Below are 19,599 nucleotides of genomic sequence, written 5' to 3' on the forward strand. Positions count from 1 at the left end.
TGGCAAACCCCAAGTGAGCTGTCATGTGTCTTTTACTGAGGAGTTGCTTCCGTGTGACCACTCTAACATAAAGGCCTGATTGGTGGAGTGCTGCAGAGATGGAAGGTTCTCCCATCTCCACAGAGGAACTCTGGAGCTCTGTCAGAGTGACCTTCAGTGTTCTTGGTCACCTCCCTGGCAAAGGCCCTTCTCCCCGACTGCTCACTTTGGCCGGGCGGCCCTTTCTAGGAAGTGGTTTAAAATTTAGTGGTTTCAAACTTCTTCCATTGAAGATGGAGGCCACCGTGTTCTTGGAGACCTTCAATGCTGCATACATGTGTTGGTATCCTTCCCCAGATCTGTGCATCAACACAATCCCGTCTCTTCCTTCGACCTGATTCCTTGGTTTTCGCTCTGACTGTCAACTGTGGGACCGTATATAAACAGGTGTGTGCCTTTCCAAATCAAGTTCAATCAATTGAATTTACCACATGTGGACTCTAATCAAGTTGTAGAAGCATCTTAAGGATGATCAACTGAAACAGGATACACTTGAGCTACATTTTGAGTCTCATAGCAAAGGGTCTGAATATTTCTGTAAATTAATTATTTCATTTAAACATTTTTACACATTAGGAAATATTTAGAAAACCTGTTTTCACTTTGTCATTGTGGGGTATTGTGAATAGATTTATGAGGATTTATGATTTATTTTAGAATGAGGCTGTAACATAACAAAATCGGCTGAATACTTTTTACACACTCCTTCAAATTAGTGGATTTGGCTCTTTCAGCCCATTGCTGACATGTGTATAAAATCAAACACACAGCCATGCAATCTCTATAGACAAACATTGGCATTAGAATGGCCTTTACTGAAGAGCTCAGTGACTTTCAACAGAGGATGCCACCTTTCCAACAAGTAATTTTCTGCCCTACTAGAGCTACCCCGGCCAACTGTAAGTGCTGTTATTGTGAAATGGAAACTTCTAGGAGCAACAACGACTCAGCCGTGAAGTGGTAGACCACACAAGCTCCTAGAACGGGACCGCAGAGTGCTGAAGCGTGTACAGTGTAAAAATTGTTTGTCGTCGGTTGCAACACTCACTACCAAGTTCAAAACTGCTACTGGAAGCAATGTCAGCACAATAACTGTTCGTCGGAAGCTTCATGGAATGGGTTTCCATGGACGAGCAGCAGCACACAAGCCTAACATCACCATCCACACTGCCAAGCGTTGGTTGGAGTGGTGTTAAGCTCGCAGCCATTGGACAGTGGAAACATGTTCTCTGGAATGATGAATCACGTTTCATCACCTAGCAGTCTGACAGACGAATCTGGGTTTGGCAGATGCCAGAAGAACGCTACCTGCCTAAATGTACAGTGCCAACTGTAAAGCCAACTGTAAAGTTGGGCTGTTTTTCATGGTTCAGGCCCCTTAGTTCCAGTGCAGGGAAATCTTAACTCTACACCATCCAATTACTTTCTAGACGATTCTGTGCTTCCAACTTTGTGGGAACAGTTTGGGGAAGGACCTTTCCTGTTTCAGCAAGACAATGGCCCCGTGCACAAAGTGAAGTCCATACAGAAATAGTTTGTCAAGATCGGTGTGGAAGAACTTGACTGGCATGCACAGAGCCCTGACCCCATTGAACACCTTTGGGATGAATTGGAACGCCGACTGCGAGCCAGGCCTAATCGCCAAACATCACTGTCCAACCTCACTAATGCTCTTGTGGCTGAATAGAAGCAAGTCCCCGCATCACTGTTCCAACATCTAGTGGAAAGCCTTCCCAGAAGAGTGGAGGCTGTTATAGTAGCAAGGGGGTGGGGGGGGGGGGCAACTCCATGTTAATGCTCATGATTTCGGAATGAGATGTTGGATGAGCTGGTATCCACATACTTTTGGTCAGGTAGTGTATGTGGAGAAGGGGCGGGGGGGGGGGTGGAAGCAGGAAGGAAGGAGTTGAAGATAAGATAAGAGGGAGTTAAGGTACATTAGAAGGGTTTAGTCCTACAATACAGTAGCTACTGCTACTGGGTACAGAAAGAAACTGAGCGATAACATGGTTCTTCTATATTCTGCCCTGTCACCGTGTGACTAAGGCTATCAGTAACTAGGTTAAAGGCCCACCATCAATCTCTTCTCCCCTCTGCTCTGTGGGAACTCTCTCTCTCTCTTTCATAGCAGAGAAGATCCCAAAATAAACTCTCTGCATCCCAAATGGCACCCTATTCACTATATAAGGCTCTGGTCTACAGTAGTGCACTATACAGTATAGCGAATAGGGTGACATAGGGTTCTGGTCTAAAGTAGTGCACTATATAGGGAATAGGGTGCCATAGGGCTCTGGTCTAAAGTAGTGCACTATATAGGGAATAGGGTGCCATAGGGCTCTGGTCTAAAGTAGTGCACTATATAGGGAATAGGGTGCCATAGTGCTCTGGCCTAAAGTAGTGTACTATATAGGGAATAGGGCTCTGGTCTAAAGTAGTACACTACATATAGGGAATAGGGTGCCATAGGGTTCTGGTCTAAAGTAGTGCACTACATAGGGAATAGGGAGCCATAGGGCTCTGGTCTAAAGTAGTGCACTACATAGGGAATAGGGAGCCATAGGGCTCTGGTCTAAAGTAGTGCACTATATATAGGGAATAGGGTGCCATAGGGCTCTGGTCTAAAGTAGTGCACTATGTTGGGAATAGGGTGTCATTTGGGAAGCATTCCTCTGATATTCTCACTCTGTTCTGCACTGCTGATGTGGATCTGCTGAGACCAGTATAGTACAGGGTCAGGGTTGAAGGGCTGGGAGCTGAGACCAGTATATTACAGGGTCAGGGCTGTAGGGCTGGGGCTGAGACCAGTATAGTACAGGGCCAGGGCTGTAGGGCTGGGGGCTGAGACCAGTATAGTACAGGGTCAGGGCTATTGGGCCGGGGGCTGAGACCAGTATAGTACAGGGTCAGGGCTATAGGGCTGGGGGCTGAGACCAGTATAGTACAGGGTCAGGGCTATAGGGCTGGGGGCTGAGACTAGTATAGTACAGGGTCAGGGCTATAGGGCTGGGGGCTGAGACCAGTATAGTACAGGGTCAGGGCTGTAGGGCTGGGGGCTGAGACCAGTATAGTACAGGGCCATGGCTAGAGGGCTGGGGGCTGGAGGGCTAATGGGCTGGAGGCTAGGGGGCTGGAGGGCTGTAGGGCTAGAGGGCTGGAGGGCTGGGGGCTGGAGGGCTGGTGGGCTAGGGGGCTGGAGGCTGGAGGGCTAGGGGGCTGGAGGGCTAGGGGACTGGAGGGCGGGAGGGCTGGAGGGTAGGAGGGCTAGGGGGCTGTAGGGCGGGAGACCCTGGGGGGCTGGAGGGATGGAGGGTTAGAGGGATGGAGGGATGGAGGGTTAGAGGGATGGAGGGTTAGAGGGTTGGAGGGTTGGAGGGTTGGAGGGTTAGAGGGATGGTGGGATGGAGGGATGGAGGGTTAGAGGGATGGAGGGATGGAGGGATGGAGGGTTAGAGGGATGGTGGGATGGAGGGATGGAGGGTTAGAGGGATGGAGGGATGGAGGGATGGAGGGATGGAGGGTTAGAGGGTTGGAGAGTTAGAGGGATGGAGGGTTAGAGGGATGGAGGGTTAGAGGGATGGAGGGTTAGAGGGATGGAGGGATGGAGGGTTGGAGGGATGGAGGGTTAGAGGGATGGAGGGATGGAGGGTTGGAGGGATGGAGGGTTGGAGGGATGGAGGGTTAGAGGGATGGAGGGATGGAGGGATGGAGGGATGGAGGGATGGAGGGTTAGAGGGATGGAGGGTTAGAGGGATGGAGGGATGGAGGGATGGAGGGATGGAGGGTTGGAGGGATGGAGGGTTAGAGGGATGGAGGGATGGAGGGTTGGAGGGATGGAGGGTTGGAGGGATGGAGGGTTAGAGGGATGGAGGGATGGAGGGATGGAGGGATGGAGGGTTAGAGGGATGGAGGGTTAGAGGGATGGAGGGATGGAGGGATGGAGGGTTAGAGGGATGGAGGGTTAGAGGGATGGAGGGATGGAGGGATGGATAAAGATCAGGAATCTACAAAAATATTTTTTTAAGAATAATACGTTCACTTTAAGCTGTACTGTACAGCAGGTTACTACAGATAAAGATACTGCACTGTACAGCTCTGGACTTTCTGTAGACAAGAACCATAGCTTTCTCTGTGACCAGCTACACTACAGCACAGTTCAAGAGAAGTCACGGAGAACTTCTTTAAGTCAGGCCAAGGTTGGCTAAAACACAAAATGCCTTAGGCCATCTCATCAAATCTCAGCTTGTAGGAAGAGGTAAAACCAGTGTGACAGGACATTACTCTTCTCGCTTAGCGTCACCACTTCATCCAGCTCATACCAAGACTACAACCCGGACGTCTGACACGCAAACACACCTGACAGGCCTCTTGAAAAGTTCTTAGGAAGTCGATGAGAAGCCAGCAGAAGTGGAGACTTTGGACTGGGGGGTGAGTTTACAAATCCCCATCTGTTGCACCAGGTATTAAAATATACCTAAAGGACTTCACCAGGTAACAGTATAAAGGACTTCACCAGGTAACAGTATAAAGGACTTCACCAGGTATTAAAACATACCTAAAGGACTTCACCAGGTAACAGTATAAAGGACTTCACGAGGTAACAGTATAAAGGACATCACCAGGTAACAGTATAAAGGACTCCACCAGGTAAAGGTATAAAGGACTTCACCAGGTAACAGTATAAAGGACTTCACCAGGTATTAAAACATACCTAAAGGACTTCACCAGGTAACAGTATAAAGGACTTCACCAGGTAACAGTATAAAGGACTTCACCAGGTAACAGTATAAAGGACTTCACCAGGTATTAAAACATACCTAAAGGACTTCCCCAGATAACAGTATAAAGGACTTCACGAGGTAACAGTATAAAGGACTTCACCAGGTAACAGTATAAAGGACTCCACCAGGTATTAAAACATACCTAAAGGACTTCACCAGGTAACAGTATAAAGGACTTCACCAGGTAACAGTATAAAGGACTTCACCAGGTAACAGTATAAAGGACTTCACCAGGTAACAGTATAAATTGACTTCACCAGGTAACAGTATAAAGGACTTCACCAGGTATTAAAACATACCTAAAGGACTTCACCAGGTATTAAAACATACCTAAAGGACTTCACCAGGTAACAGTATAAATGACTTCACCAGGTAAAAGTATAAAGGACTTCACCAGGTATTAAACATACCTAAAGGACTTCACCAGGTAACAGTATAAAGGACTTCACCAGGTAACAGTATAAAGGACTTCACCAGGTAACAGTATAAAGGATTTCACCAGGTATTAAAACATACCTAAAGGACTTCACCAGGTAACAGTATAAAGGACTTCACGAGGTAACAGTATAAAGGACTTCACCAGGTAACAGTATAAAGGACTCCACCAGGTAACAGTATAAAGGACTCCACCAGGTAACAGTATAAAGGACTTCACCAGGTAACAGTATAAAGGACTTCACCAGGTATTAAAACATACCTAAAGGACTTCACCAGGTAACAGTATAAAGGACTTCACCAGGTAACAGTATAAAGGACTTCACCAGGTATTAAAACATACCTAAAGGACTTCACCAGGTAACAGTATAAAGGACTTCACCAGGTACCAGGATAAAGGACTTCACCAGGTAACAGTATAAAGGACTTCACCAGGTATTAAAACATACCTAAAGGACTTCACCAGGTAACAGTATAAAGGACTTCACGAGGTAACAGTATAAAGGACTTCACCAGGTAACAGTATAAAGGACTCCACCAGGTAACAGTATAAAGGACTTCACCAGGTAACAGTATAAAGGACTTCACCAGGTAACAGTATAAAGGACTTCACCAGGTATTAAAACATACCTAAAGGACTTCACCAGGTAACAGTATAAAGGACTTCACCAGGTAACAGTATAAAGGACTTCACCAGGTAACAGTATAAAGGACTTCACCAGGTAACAGTATAAAGGACTTCACCAGGTAACAGTATAAAGGACTTCACCAGGTAACAGTATAAAGGACTTCACCAGGTAACAGTATAAAGGACTTCACCAGGTAACAGTATAAAGGACTTCACCAGGTATTAAAACATACCTAAAGGACTTCACCAGGTATTAAAACATACATAAAGGACTTCACCAGGTAACAGTATAAAGGACTTCACCAGGTAACAGTATAAAGGACTTCACCAGGTAACAGTATAAAGGACTTCACCAGGTATTAAACATACCTAAAGGACTTCACCAGGTAAAAGTATAAAGGACCTCACCAGGTAACAGTATAAAGGACTTCACCAGGTATTAACAGCATAAGGACCTGCAACCAAAAGGATTCGTCAGGGTTCTCCTATGGGGACAGCTGAAGAACCCTTTTTGGTTCTAGATAGCATCTTAGTCGTTCTAGATAACATATTTGCGATTCTAGATAGCATATTTGTGGTTCTAGATAGCGTATTTTATTCTAATAGTGTAGAAAGAAGAGAAGACGTTCCTAACACAAAATCAACTTGGAAACTATGCAAACACAGCGGCAAATAGCAAATAAAGCAGAATTCTCAGTCAATTTTCTCTTTCCAAGTTCCTCTTTGTAACATGACGGTCGAGACAGGCTTGTATTTGCCTGGCACCTGGAAAACGATGTTACTACTTTGGAATTAACATCCATTGATATTATTAAATTTGACTGTGGCTTTTGAGTTGACTCTTCAATCGATAATCTCTCTCACAGGCCGGCAACACTACATTGCAGTGGGGAACGAGCAAAGGCAGCGCACAACTCCCCTGACCCTTCAGTGAGAGTCAAAAGCAGGCAAAGTGATGGGGGATGGGTGGAGAGGAGGAGAGCAGGTTGAAGAGAGGAGCACGGGAGAGGAGAGGAGAGGAGAGGAGAGGAGAGGAGAGGAGAGGAGAGGAGAGGAGAGGAGAGGAGAGGAGAGGAGATGAGATGAGATGAGATGAGATGAGATGAGATGAGAGGAGAGGGAGAAGGGAATAAGGAGAGGAGAGGAGATGAGAGGAGAGGAGATAATAGGAGAGGAGAGGAGATAAGAGGAGAGGAGAGGAGAGGAGATAATAGGAGAGGAGAGGAGAGGAGAGGAGAGGAGAGGAGAGGAGAGGAGAGGAGAGGAGAGGAGAAGAGAGGAGAGGAGAGGAGAGGAGAGGGAGAAGGGAATAAGGAGAGGAGAGGAGACGGAGAAGGGAATAAGGAGAGGAGAGGAGATAAGAGGAGAGGAGATAATAGGAGATAAGAGGAGAGGAGAGGAGAGGAGATAAGAGGAGATTAGAGGAGAGGAGAGGAGAGGAGAGGAGAGGAGAGGAGAGGAGAGGGAGAAGGAAGAAGGGAGAAGGGAGAAGGGAGAAGGGAGAAGGGAGAAGGGAGAGGACAGTATGACAGTGCGGTGCTGAATCACAAACATGATTGAGACAAATAGTGTAACTCTGCAACAACTTCCAATAAACTTCCATGTCAGAGGAGGGGAGATGGAGCATCAAGTGGGGTCATATTTCAGAGAGCGAGAGAGAGACACAACTATGACAACATAACCAACAAAAACGGGTCAAAACTCCTGCAGCTCTGTCGGACGCTGGGTATGTACATAGTCAATGGAAGGCTTCGAGGGGACTCCTACGGTAGGTTCACCTATAGCTCATCTATTGGCAGTTGTACTGTAGACTACTTTATCACTGACCTCAACCAAGAGTCTCTTAGATCGTTCACAGTCAGTCCACTGACACCACTATCAGATCACAGCAAAATCACATTACTTGAACAGAGCTTTGATCAATCATGAGGCACCAAAGCCAAAGGAACTGAGTAATATGAAGAAATGCTATAAATGGAAGGAAAGTAGTGTGGAAATCCACCAAAAAACAATGTTTCACTGTAATAGTGAAGGCGCAAACTTAGCAGTAGAAAACCTAAACAGTATATTTGACATCTCAACTTCCATATCAAGTCTAAACATCTCTAGCAGACAACAATGACAAGTGTTTTGATGAAGAACACAAAAATCAAAGAAAGATATTGAGAAACCTTTCCAACCAAAAACATAGAGACCCAGAAAACCTGATCCTACGCCTTCACTATGGTGAATCACTAAAACAATACTGAAATGCACTACGGAAAAGGAAGGAACATCAATTCAGACATCAGCTCAATGTAATTGAAAAATCCATATCATCTAACAACTTCTGGGAAAATTGGAAAAATCTAAGCGAAACATGAAGAGTTATCTATCCAAAATGGAGATGTATGGATAATCCACTTCTCCATTATTTTTGGCTCTTTAACTTCTCTAGGGCAGGGGGCAGCATTTGGAATTTTGGATGAAAAGCGTGCCCAAATTAAACTGCCTTCTACTCAGGCCCAGAAGAGAGGATATGCATATAATAAGTAGATTTGTATAGAAAACATTTTAAAGTTTCCAAAACTGTTAACCTGTTGCGACGACCAAACCCGGATCCGGGATTCTATTTATAGACCTAAGCTCATTACCATAACGCAACGTTAACTATTCATGAAAATCGCAAATGAAATGAAATAAATATGCTATCTCTCAAGCTTAGCCTTTTGTTAACAACACTGTCATCTCAGATTTTCAAAATATGCTTTTCAACCATAGGAAAACAATCATTTGTGTAACAGTAGCTAGCTAGCGTAGCATTTAGCGTTAGCATTAGCGTTAGCATTAGCGTTAGCATTTAGCAAGCAACTATCACAAAAACAAGTAAAGCCTTCAAATAAAATAACTTACCTTTGAAGAACTTCTGATGTTTTCAATGAGGAGACTCTCAGTTAGATAGCAGATGCTCAGTTTTTCCAAAAAGATTCTTTGTGTATTAGAAATAGCTCCGACTACATTTTCCAAGTGTCCGCCTGGTGTCCCTGCGTCGAAATTGGAGCGCAAAGCCAGGTGCACTTATTTTTCCATTTGAGAGCAAGGAGAAACCAGGCTTCCACGAAGGATATATCATCGAAGAGATATGTGGAAAAACACCTTGAGGATTGATTCTAAACCACGTTTGCCATGTTTCAGTCGATATTATGGAGTTAATTTGGAAAAAAGTTCGCGTTTTGAGGGCTGAATTTTCATTTTTTTTTTTTTTTTTTTTTTTTTTTGGTAGCCAAATGTGATGTACAAAACGTACAAAAAACGAAAATGATTTGGCAGGAAACAACCTGAGAAAAATCCTTTCAGGAAGTAGGATTTTGTTGTTGTTGTAGTTTTCTATTCAATGCCATTACAGTATCCATTGATTTAGGACTCAAATTGCAGTTCCTATGCCCTCCACTAGATGTCAACAGTCTTTATAAATTGTTTCAGGCTTGTATTCTGAAAAATGAGGGAGTAAGACCAGTCTGAATGAGTGGACCCTCCCGTGTCACAGAGCTTTTTCATGCGTGCAGCCTTTCTTGTTTACATTTTATATTGACGACGTTATTGCCCGGTTGAAATATTATTGATTGTTTAGGCTAAAAACAACCTGGGGATTGAATTTAAACATAATTTGACATGTTTTTATGAACTTTACGGATACAATTTGGATTTTTTTGTCTGCCTGTTGTGACTGCGTTTGAGCCTGCAAACAAAACGGAGGTTTTCAGATATAAAGAGAGACTTGATCGAACAAAAGGAACCTTTATTGAATAAATGAATGTCTTCTGAGTGCAAACATATGAAGATCATCAAAGGTTTTATCTCTATATCTGACTTGTGTAACTCTTCTACTTGGCTGGTTACTGTTTGTAATGATTTGTCTGCTGTTCTCAAATAATTGTAAGGTATGCTTTTCACTGTGGAAGTTCATCTTTAAACCTATGTAAAATGTTTTGTTTTCTGAATTTTTATAATGAGTATTTCTGTATAAGAATTTGGCCCTCTGCAATCTCACTGGATGTTGGCCAGGTGGGACGCTAGCGTCCCTCATACCTTAGAGATGATAACAAAGACCAAACAGTAAAAACATATAAATTATGAAGTAAAAATCTTAGAATCAACTACTAAAGACTATCAGAACCCACTGGATCTCCAATTACATTTAATGAACTACAGGACAAAAAAAACCCCCTCCAACTCTAAAAAGTTGGCAAAATGGCGTCCTAAATGAAGTGATAAAATATACAGACCACACATTCCAATTGGTTATATTAAACTCTTTAACATTATCCTCAGCTCTGGCATATTCCCCAATATTCGGAACCAAGGACTGATCACCCCAATCCACAAAAGTGGAAATAAATTTGACCCCAATAATGACCGTGTGATTTGTGTCATCATCAACCTTGGAAAAATCCTCTGCATTATCCTTAACAGCAGACTCATAGATTTACTCAGTGAAAACAATGTACTAAGCAAATGTCAAATTTGCTTTGTACCAAATTACCGTACAACAGACCACGTATTCACCCTGCACACCCTAATTGACGAAGAAACAAAACAAAACAAAGGCAAAGTCTTCTCATGCTTTGTTGATTTCCAAAAAAGCTTTTGACTCAATTTGGCATGAGGGTCTGTTAAACACATTGATGGAAAGTGGTGTGGAGTGAAAAACAAATATCAGTATCAGTATCCATGTACAAAAACAACAAGGTTGTGGTTAAAACTGGCAAAAACTCAAATTTCTTTCCACAGGGCCATAGAGTTACAGGTTTGCAGCTTAAGCCCAACCCTCTTCAAAATATACGACGGTGATTGACTGTCATACTTATTGCATGCAATAAAATGCCAATTAATTACTTGACACATTGGAAAGAATTTTAAAAAACAAAGCAAACTAGAATGCTATTTGGCACTACACAGAGAGTACACAGTGGCAGAATACCTGACAACTGTGACTGATCAAAAATTAAGGAAAGCTTTGACTATGCACAGACTCAATGAGCATAGCCTTGCTATTGAGAAAGGCCGTCGCAGGCAGACCTGGCTCTCAAGAGAAGACAGGATATATGCACACTGCCCACAAAATGAGGTGGAAACTGAGCTGCACTTCCCTGTATAACCATATTAGAGACACATATTTCCCTCGGATTACACAGGCCCACAAAACATTAGAAAACAAATCCAATTTTGATAAACTCCCATATCTACCGGGTGAAATACCACAGTGTTCCATCACAGCAGCAAGATATATGACCTGTTGCCACAAGAAAAGGTAAACCAGTGAAGAATTATTTGCACATCATTACAACACTGTATACACTGTAGATATAATATGACATTTGAAATGTACTTATTCTTTTGGAACATTTGTGAGTATAATGTTAACTGTTCATTTGTTACTGTTTATTATCTATTCCACTTGCTTTGGCAACATTAGCATATGTTCCCCATGCCAATTAAGCCCTTAAATTGAAATTGAGTGTGTGTGTGTGTGTGTGTGTGTGTGTGTGTGTGTGTGTGTGTGTGTGTGTGTGTGTGTGTGTGTGTGTGTGTGTGTGTGTGTGTGTGTGTGTGTGTGTGCGTGTGCGTGTGCGTGCGCGTGTGCGTGGTCTCGTCCTAACAGTGTTGTGGCACTCAAGGCTAACCAACCTGGGTCAGCATTATTCCAAGGCTGTCACTTGTAGAAGATGTGTGCATCACAGAGTGCAGAGCCGTCTGCTGGGACCGTGTGTGAAGAGGTCCGTGAAGAACATGATGTTCACTGTGTTTAAAACAATGACTATCTCTCTCTCTCTCTCTCTCATTTTTTTTAGCTCTCTCTCACTCTCCCCTCTCTCTCTCTTCTCTTTCTCCCTTTTCTCCCTTATTTTAACTTAACTCCCCCGCATTCCCTACCTCATTATCTCTTTCCCCTTCTCTTTGTCTTTCATTCTGGGGCATGCTACAGGTAACATGATAAAAACTCAGTCCCCCAGTAGGAGGGAGGTATAAAAAAGAGACATAACAGAAAGTTATTGAGAGAGCAGAGAGCAGTCTCTCTGCCAAGTGCCCATCAGTTCTACAGTATATGTGTTTGTGAAAGCACACTACATCTGTCTCAAATGGCACCATTTTTCCCTCTTAAAAATGTTGTGGTTCAAATAGGAACCTTGAAATGTAAAAAAGGTTCTTCCAGGAATCTTTTCATTTGGACAGTTCCTCTGTGGAACCTTTCTTATCATAAATGGTTCTTGGGGGAACCTCAAGGTGAAACGATTCCCTTGAAGACCCGGCCAACATGCTTGTGTCCTCTGATTATCGATAGCTGCTTGTGTCCTCTGATTATCGATAGCTGCTTGTGTCCTCTGATTATCGATAGCTGCTTGTGTCCTCTGATTATCGATAGCTGCTTGTGTCCTCTGATTATCGATAGCTGCTTGTGTCCTCTGATTATCGATAGCTGCTTGTGTCCTCTGATTATCGATAGCTGCTTGTGTCCTCTGATTATCGATAGCTGCTTGTGTCCTCTGATTATCGATAGCTGCTTGTGTCCTCTGATTATCGATAGCTGCTTGTGTCCTCTGATTATCGATAGCTGCTTGTGTCCTCTGATTATCGATAGCTGCTTGTGTCCTCTGATTATCGATAGGTGCTTGTGTCCTCTGATTATCGATAGGTGCTTGTGTCCTCTGATTATCGATAGCTGCTTGTGTCCTCTGATTATCGATAGCTGCTTGTGTCCTCTGATTATCGATAGCTGCTTGTGTCCTCTGATTATCGCTCGTGCACAACTACTACCACACACATTAACATTCAATTCCTCTGTGGGAAATGTTCTACATGGAACCCAAAAGGTTTCTACCGGAAACCAAAATGTTTCTACCTGGAACCAAATAGGGTTCTTCAAAGGGTTTACCTATGGGGACAGCCAAGAACCCTTTTAGGTTCTAGATAGCATCCTCTTTGTTTTAAGAGTGTAGTCCCTGTTCTCCTGCATTCTTGATTCACGTTTGCAATATTAGCGAAGTTTTTGAAGGGAGAAGAATGTCAAGGAAAGTTTTGCTAGCTAGCTGGCTAATGTTAGCCTCTGGCTAATGTTAGCCTCTGCCTAATCCTCCATGAACATTGTAAGTTTTCATTTTCACCTGTTGAAGCTAAGCTAATGTTTTTATATTTTGTTTAATGACAGTAGCTACATTTCTGAGTTCTCTCTCTACTTCACAGGATAGGCATTTGAATCTAAACACATGTTTTCAAAAAAAATTTTTTGGGGGGGGGTGGGGGGGGGCAGAAATGCCTTCTGGAACATGTGAAATTTCATGTGCCTTAAAACTTGTAAACACCTGTAAATACAAATGAAATAGTTAATTTAAGAGCCAAGATGGTTTAACCACAAATTAACTAGATAAATAAAAATAAATAAATAAACGAGATGGTTTATCAACAAAGATAAATAGGAAAACGTTGTGATTGACTACTGTCTGAAGGACAATCACGCCATGCTGATTCTCTATGAAAACAGATGATGAAGAAACCCCCGATTTAGAGAAAAACGTTTTAATTGAACCAAACATTGTAGAGTCTTCTGATAACAGTGATGAGGAAGAATCGGCAATCAACAGTGTTGTTGTCACAGGAAGAAACTGACAGAGTATTTAAATCAGTGCAATGTCCGATGGAAGCAGAGTACAATTGCAAATGCAAATGGGAGTCGAAAAGAGAACACAGACGGCTGTTGTGTATAACACCTTCAAACTAAGGGCATGCATGACACAGTTTGAGAGGCGCTCATCCATGTATTAGAGTCTAGCTAGTTACATTTACAGATATTATATATTTCAAATTTTAAGAGCTGCAGTAGATATCTCAGATAGGGGGGAGTGAGGCCCAAGAGGGTTTCATAAATAAGCATCAACCAGTGGGTCTTGCGACGGGTAAACAGAGATGACCAGTTTACAGAAGAGTACAGAGTGCAGTGATTTGTCCTATAAAGCCCTGCCTTATCTCAGCTCACTGGTCACCATAGCAGCTCCCACCCATAGCACGCGCTCCAACAGGTATATCTCACTGGTCACCCCCAAAGCCAATTCCTCCTTTGGTCGTCTTTACTTCCAGTTCTCTGCTGGAACGAACTGCAAAAATCACTGAAGCTGGAGACTCATATCTCCCTCACTAGCTTTAAGCACCAGCTGTCAAAGCAGCACACAGATCACTGCACCTGTACACAGTCCATCTGTAATATAGCCCATCCAACTACCTCATCCCCATACTGTATTTATTTATTTATCTTGCTCCTTTGCACCCCAGTATCTCCACTTGCACATTCATCTTATGTACATCCTACCATTCCAGTGTTTAATTGCTGTATTGTAATTCCTTCGCCACCATGGCCTATGTATTGCCTTACCTCCCTTATCCTACCTCATTTGTACACACTGTATATAGATTTTTCTACTGTATTTTTGACTGTATGTTTGTTTATTCCATGTGTAACTCTGTGTTGTTGTTGGTGTCAAACTGCTTTGCTTTATCTTGACCAGGTCGCAGTTGTAAATGAGAACTTGTTCTCAACTAGCCTACCTGGTTAAATAAAGGTGAAATAAAATAAAATTAAAAATATATATATTCTTATCAAACCACATGACCTTTGTTTGGGAGGTGTTCAGAACAAGGTTAAGGGCTGAAAAAAAGCTTGTTGGACACTAAGAACGTTTAACTCAAAAGAATGTTTAACTCAAAATCGGGGAAGGGGCCAGCTGAGTATAAGACTGTATCATATACATATAAATATATGAGATAGCTTCCAACTGCCTGAGCTGTGTTGTATATATAAATTAAGAAGAGCAGGGGGCCTAGGATTGAGCCTTTGGGTACTCCCTTGGTGGCAGGCAGTGGCTGAGACAGCAGATTTTCTGACTTTATGCACTGCACTCCTTGAGAGATGTATTCAGCAAAACAGGCCAAATTAATCGAACAAAAGGACCATTTGTGATGTTTATGGGACATATTGGAGTGCCAACAAAATAACCTTGTCAAAGGTAAGGCATGGTTTATATTTTATTTCTGTGTTAGTGTGGTGCCTGCAGGGTTGAAATATGCTACTCTCTCTTTGTTTACTGTTGTGCTATCACCAGATAATAGCTTCTTATGCTTTCGCCGAAAAGCCTTTTTGAAATCTGACATGTTGGCTGGATTCACAACGAGTGTAGCTTTAATTTGGTATCTTACATGTGTGATTTAATGAATGTTTGAATTTTACAGTATTTTATTTGAATTTGGAACTCTGCATTTTTACTGGCATTTGGCCAGGTGGGACATTTGCGTCCCGCCTATTCCAGAGAGGTTAATAATAGTTCCGTAGTATTTGTGACCCACCACCTTGATTATGTCTTATGTAGCAACATTTGAAATTGTGTTTTTTACATTATTACATTACATTATTTCCTTTAATTAAAAGTAGAGACTCAGAGCTACAAAATGGTATATCATACACTGCAGTTGAGGAAGAGCGGGAAAGTAATTCTGCTTTGAAAGTTGATCAACTTGTAACGTCACTTTTGAGAAAATGGCCCTTGAATGTTTTTGCTACATCTACTGGAGAGCCCTGCTTTGTCTCCACCCATTCAGCATCGTTCACACCCTCTTAAGCCTTAGCCACACCCATCTCATTAAGAATTCACATGTGAGGCCATGTGCTAAACAGAGTGAGCACGGTCGTGTAGTAAATAACCAAAGATTTTAAGTCTTAGCCCCATCCATCTCTTTAAGAGCGTCTTGACCGGTTGCATCACAGCCTGGTATGGGAATTTCTCAGACTGCAAGGCCCACCAGATGCTGGTGAAGATTGGTCCCAGTGATGTACTGGCCATACTCCTACCCATCTAGGACATCTACTCAAAACGGTACCTGAGGAAAGACCGCAGCATCATCAACGACCCTCACACATCCCAGCCATGAACTGTTCACTCCCTTACCATTGAGCAGACTGTATCAAAGCATGAGGTCTGATACCAACAGGCCCAGAAACAGTTTCTATCTACAGTCCATCAGACTGTATCAGAGCATGAGGTCTGATACCAACAGGCTCAGAGACAGTTTCTATCTACAGTCCATCAGACTGTATCAGAGCATGAGGTCTGATACCAACAGGCTCAGAAACAGTTTCTCATATTCATCCGTATTATGATTACAATCTATTCCTAATCAGCAAACTATATCTAATATTAATACAGACACAAATTAATATGAATTATTAATGAACAATTATTTTTACTGTGTTTCTGAGATTCCCTTTTGTCCTGATCAAGAGCGGCTGCCCTAGCTAACCCTAGCTAACCCTAGATATCCCTAGCTAACCCTTTGGCCTGATCAAGAGAGGCTGCCCTAGCTGACCTTAGCTAACCCTAGCTAAGCCTAGATACCCCTAGCTAACTCTTTGTCCTGATCAAGAGAGGCTGCCCTAGCTAACCCTAGCTAACCCTAGATATCCCTAGCTAACCCTTTGGCCTGATCAAGAGAGGCTGCCCTAGCTAACCCTAGCTAACCCTAGCTAACCCTAGATATCCCTAGCTAACCCTTTGGCCTGATCAAGAGAGGCTGCCCTAGCTAACCCTAGCTAAGCCTAGATATCCCTAGCTAACCCTTTGGCCTGATCAAGAGAGGCTGCCCTAGCTGACCTTAGCTAACCCTAGATATCCCTAGCTAACCCTTTGGCCTGATCAAGAGAGGCTGCCCTAGCTAACCCTAGCTAAGCCTAGATATCCCTAGCTAACCCTTTGGCCTGATCAAGAGAGGCTGCCCTAGCTGACCTTAGCTAACCCTAGATATCCCTAGCTAACCCTTTGGCCTGATCAAGAGAGGCTGCCCTAGCTAACCCTAGCTAACCCTAGCTAAGCCTAGTTTACCATATCATTTCAAATTAAAGTGTTTTTTGTCATATACACAGGATACATACAGCATGGTGTACAAAGTACAATGAAATGTTTACTTGCAAGCTCTTCTCTCAAACCGTGCAACAGCTATAGAAATAGCCAATACAGCATACATAAAAAAAAAACACAATTAGGAACATTATGACAGTAAAAAGTATTAATAGCCATCTAACCCTATATAACCCCATATTCATGAATCTACAACCCAAGGGAGATATGTTCTCTTCCTTAATCTCTACAGGATTATGATCCTGACCCCAGTCATTCATACTAGTGTAAAATCCATTTTAATGATATCAACATCCATTTTCATTATATCAATATCCATTTTCATTAATAGTGTTCGTAGCTTGTCTAGACGACGCAGAATTGTTGCACAATTCATTCCCGTCATCACTTGATGTGATCAATCTAGAAATCATGTTCAAGTGAGATCTCAGGATAAATTAAATACCTCCCTACGAAGAAAATACAAGCTATAACCCATCGTCACTGTGTCCCAAATGACACCCTATTCCCTATTCCCTATGGGCTCTGGTCAAAAGCATTGCATTGCCTAGGGTACCATTTGTTACACAGCCTGTATCTGTATTTATAGGATACATTATCATACCTACTGCCTAAAGTGTGTTTATAAATGAAACACATCTATAATCTCTGTCACCCAAATCCAAATTCTTCCCAAAATAAGACGTATCTATAATCTATAATATGTTGGAGACACCCGCTAAGTGCTACTGAAAGTCAACAAAGGGACATACCCCTAGAGCCTGCGAGAGCTGGGGCGCAAGATGGCTCAACGACTGATCACACGGTTACGGACCCAGGAACGGAAACGACTACGACTAGGAACACAGCACATGAGACAACCATAACAGCAGCAGGACACACACTTCAGGAGTGCAGCTGTGGTTGGGAGAGAGTAACATCGGCAAGGGGGTTAAGGATCCATCAAGGGAGGAAAAGGTGCTTGGGAGAGCAGAGACAGGGACCTCGCATTGACCAGTACTTCTTACGAAGCAGCCAGTCAAATCAGTCGAATGAAGCACAGCGACGGGACGCAAGCCAAAGTTCGCAGAGCATCAGCACCCCTGTAACCGAGGAGGACAACACAAGCACAGAAATGCTGGTGGATGAACTCACCCAACCACAGAGACCTCTAAAAGAGGAAAAGATCAAAGGGCACAGACCGAGTGTGAAGTGGCCCAAAGCTGTTGAAAAGAGAAACAATCAACCAACAATCAAGTGGCAAGACACCACCTGCGCCAGCCAAATCTAGGAGGCAGCAGGAGATCGAGATACTTGTCAGAGAGAGAAGGCAGCTGAGGAAGCAGTGGAAGAAGGCATCTGATGCAGAGAGAGAAGGTCTCATGCTATTCCAAGCAGACATTAAATGTCGACTGGCAACCTTGCGAAGAGCGGAAAACTTAAGGAAACTTCGTAGGAAGAAGGAACACTCAAGAACACGGTTCTATAAAAAACCCTTTAAAACCTCTTACTTCTACCCCTTCCTTTTTCTAAAATTCTGTTAAAAATCGCGCAACTTTTCAGCGTCCTGCTACTCATGCCAGGAATATAGTATATGCATATGATTAGTATGTGTGGATAGAAAACACTCTGAAGTTTATAAAACTGGTTAAATCACGGCTGTGACTATAACAGATCGTGTGTTTCATTGAAAAACGCAAGAAAAACTGCTCTCTGAAAGCTAAAAATAATTTCCATAAGTCACTTCCACCAGTTATTAAAAGAGAACAGAATTTAATGGCGATCTGCCTGCAATTCATACAAATTCCGCACGATGGCGCCATTGTCCTAATTTTCAATTTAATTAATTGTTGGAAAATCCTTCTTTCTGACCTGCAGTTTCCCAGTCTTCACCCGGATGCAGTTGAGGGAGATATCAGATGCCATTGTTTTTGCAAGTGAAGACCTATTGAGTATACATCGCCCTGTAATCATTTTGATAGATTATAAACGTTTACTAATACCTAAAGTTGGATTACAAAAGGATTTCGAAGTGTTTTGTGAAAGTTTATCGTCGACTTTTTAAATTTTAAAAAATTACGCAGCGTTTAAAAACGATGATTTTTTCTGAATGACACAGATCCCATACAAAGCTATTTTGGGTATATATGGACCGATTTAAACGAAAAAAAGACCCAATAGTGATGTTTATGGGGCATATAGGAGTGCCAAGAAAGAAGCTCGTCAAAGGTAATGAATGTTTTATATTTTATTTCTGCGTTTTGGGTAGCGCCGGCTACCGCAAAATCTGTTGTTTACGTGTCGAGCTGGCATTTTGGGGGGTGCATGCTATCAGATAATAGCTTCTCATGCTTTCGCCGAAAAGCATTTTAAAAATCTGACTTGCTGGCTAGGTTCACAACGAGTGTAGCTTTAATTCAATACCCTGCTTGTGAATTTTGATCAAAGATTGAGTTGTAACGAGTACATTTAGCATTTAGCGTAGCGCATTTGCATTTCCAGGGGCATACTTGAGACGTCTGCGTCTCAAGTATGGTCAAGAAGTTAAGTTTGTCAAAGATCTCTTCGCAAAGGAAAAGTGCGGAATACTAAAAACTCCAAAGCCTGAACTGGAAGAACATCTGGAAAAGGTCCACCAGGACATGAAAAGGCATGAGCAGATAATCATCCCACATGACATCCCACCTATTCAACTACCAGAATTCAATCTGGACACTGACCCTCCAAAATGGAGGGAAGTAGAGAACGTTGTCCGAAGAGCAAGAGCGGCCTCGGCTCCTGGGCCTAATGGAGTACCATACAA

General features: G+C 42.8%; 1 protein-coding gene across 1 annotated transcript in view; it reads right to left on the reverse strand.

The window, feature by feature from the left end:
* LOC139366878 (potassium voltage-gated channel subfamily B member 2-like) overlaps positions 1-19,599 on the reverse strand; it is a 273,883-nt gene that overhangs the window by 237,308 nt on the left and 16,976 nt on the right. The gene's annotated exons all lie outside the window — the stretch shown is intronic.

This window comes from Oncorhynchus clarkii, chromosome 15 (assembly GCF_045791955.1).
Source record: "Oncorhynchus clarkii lewisi isolate Uvic-CL-2024 chromosome 15, UVic_Ocla_1.0, whole genome shotgun sequence".
Lineage (NCBI taxonomy): Eukaryota > Metazoa > Chordata > Actinopteri > Salmoniformes > Salmonidae > Oncorhynchus > Oncorhynchus clarkii.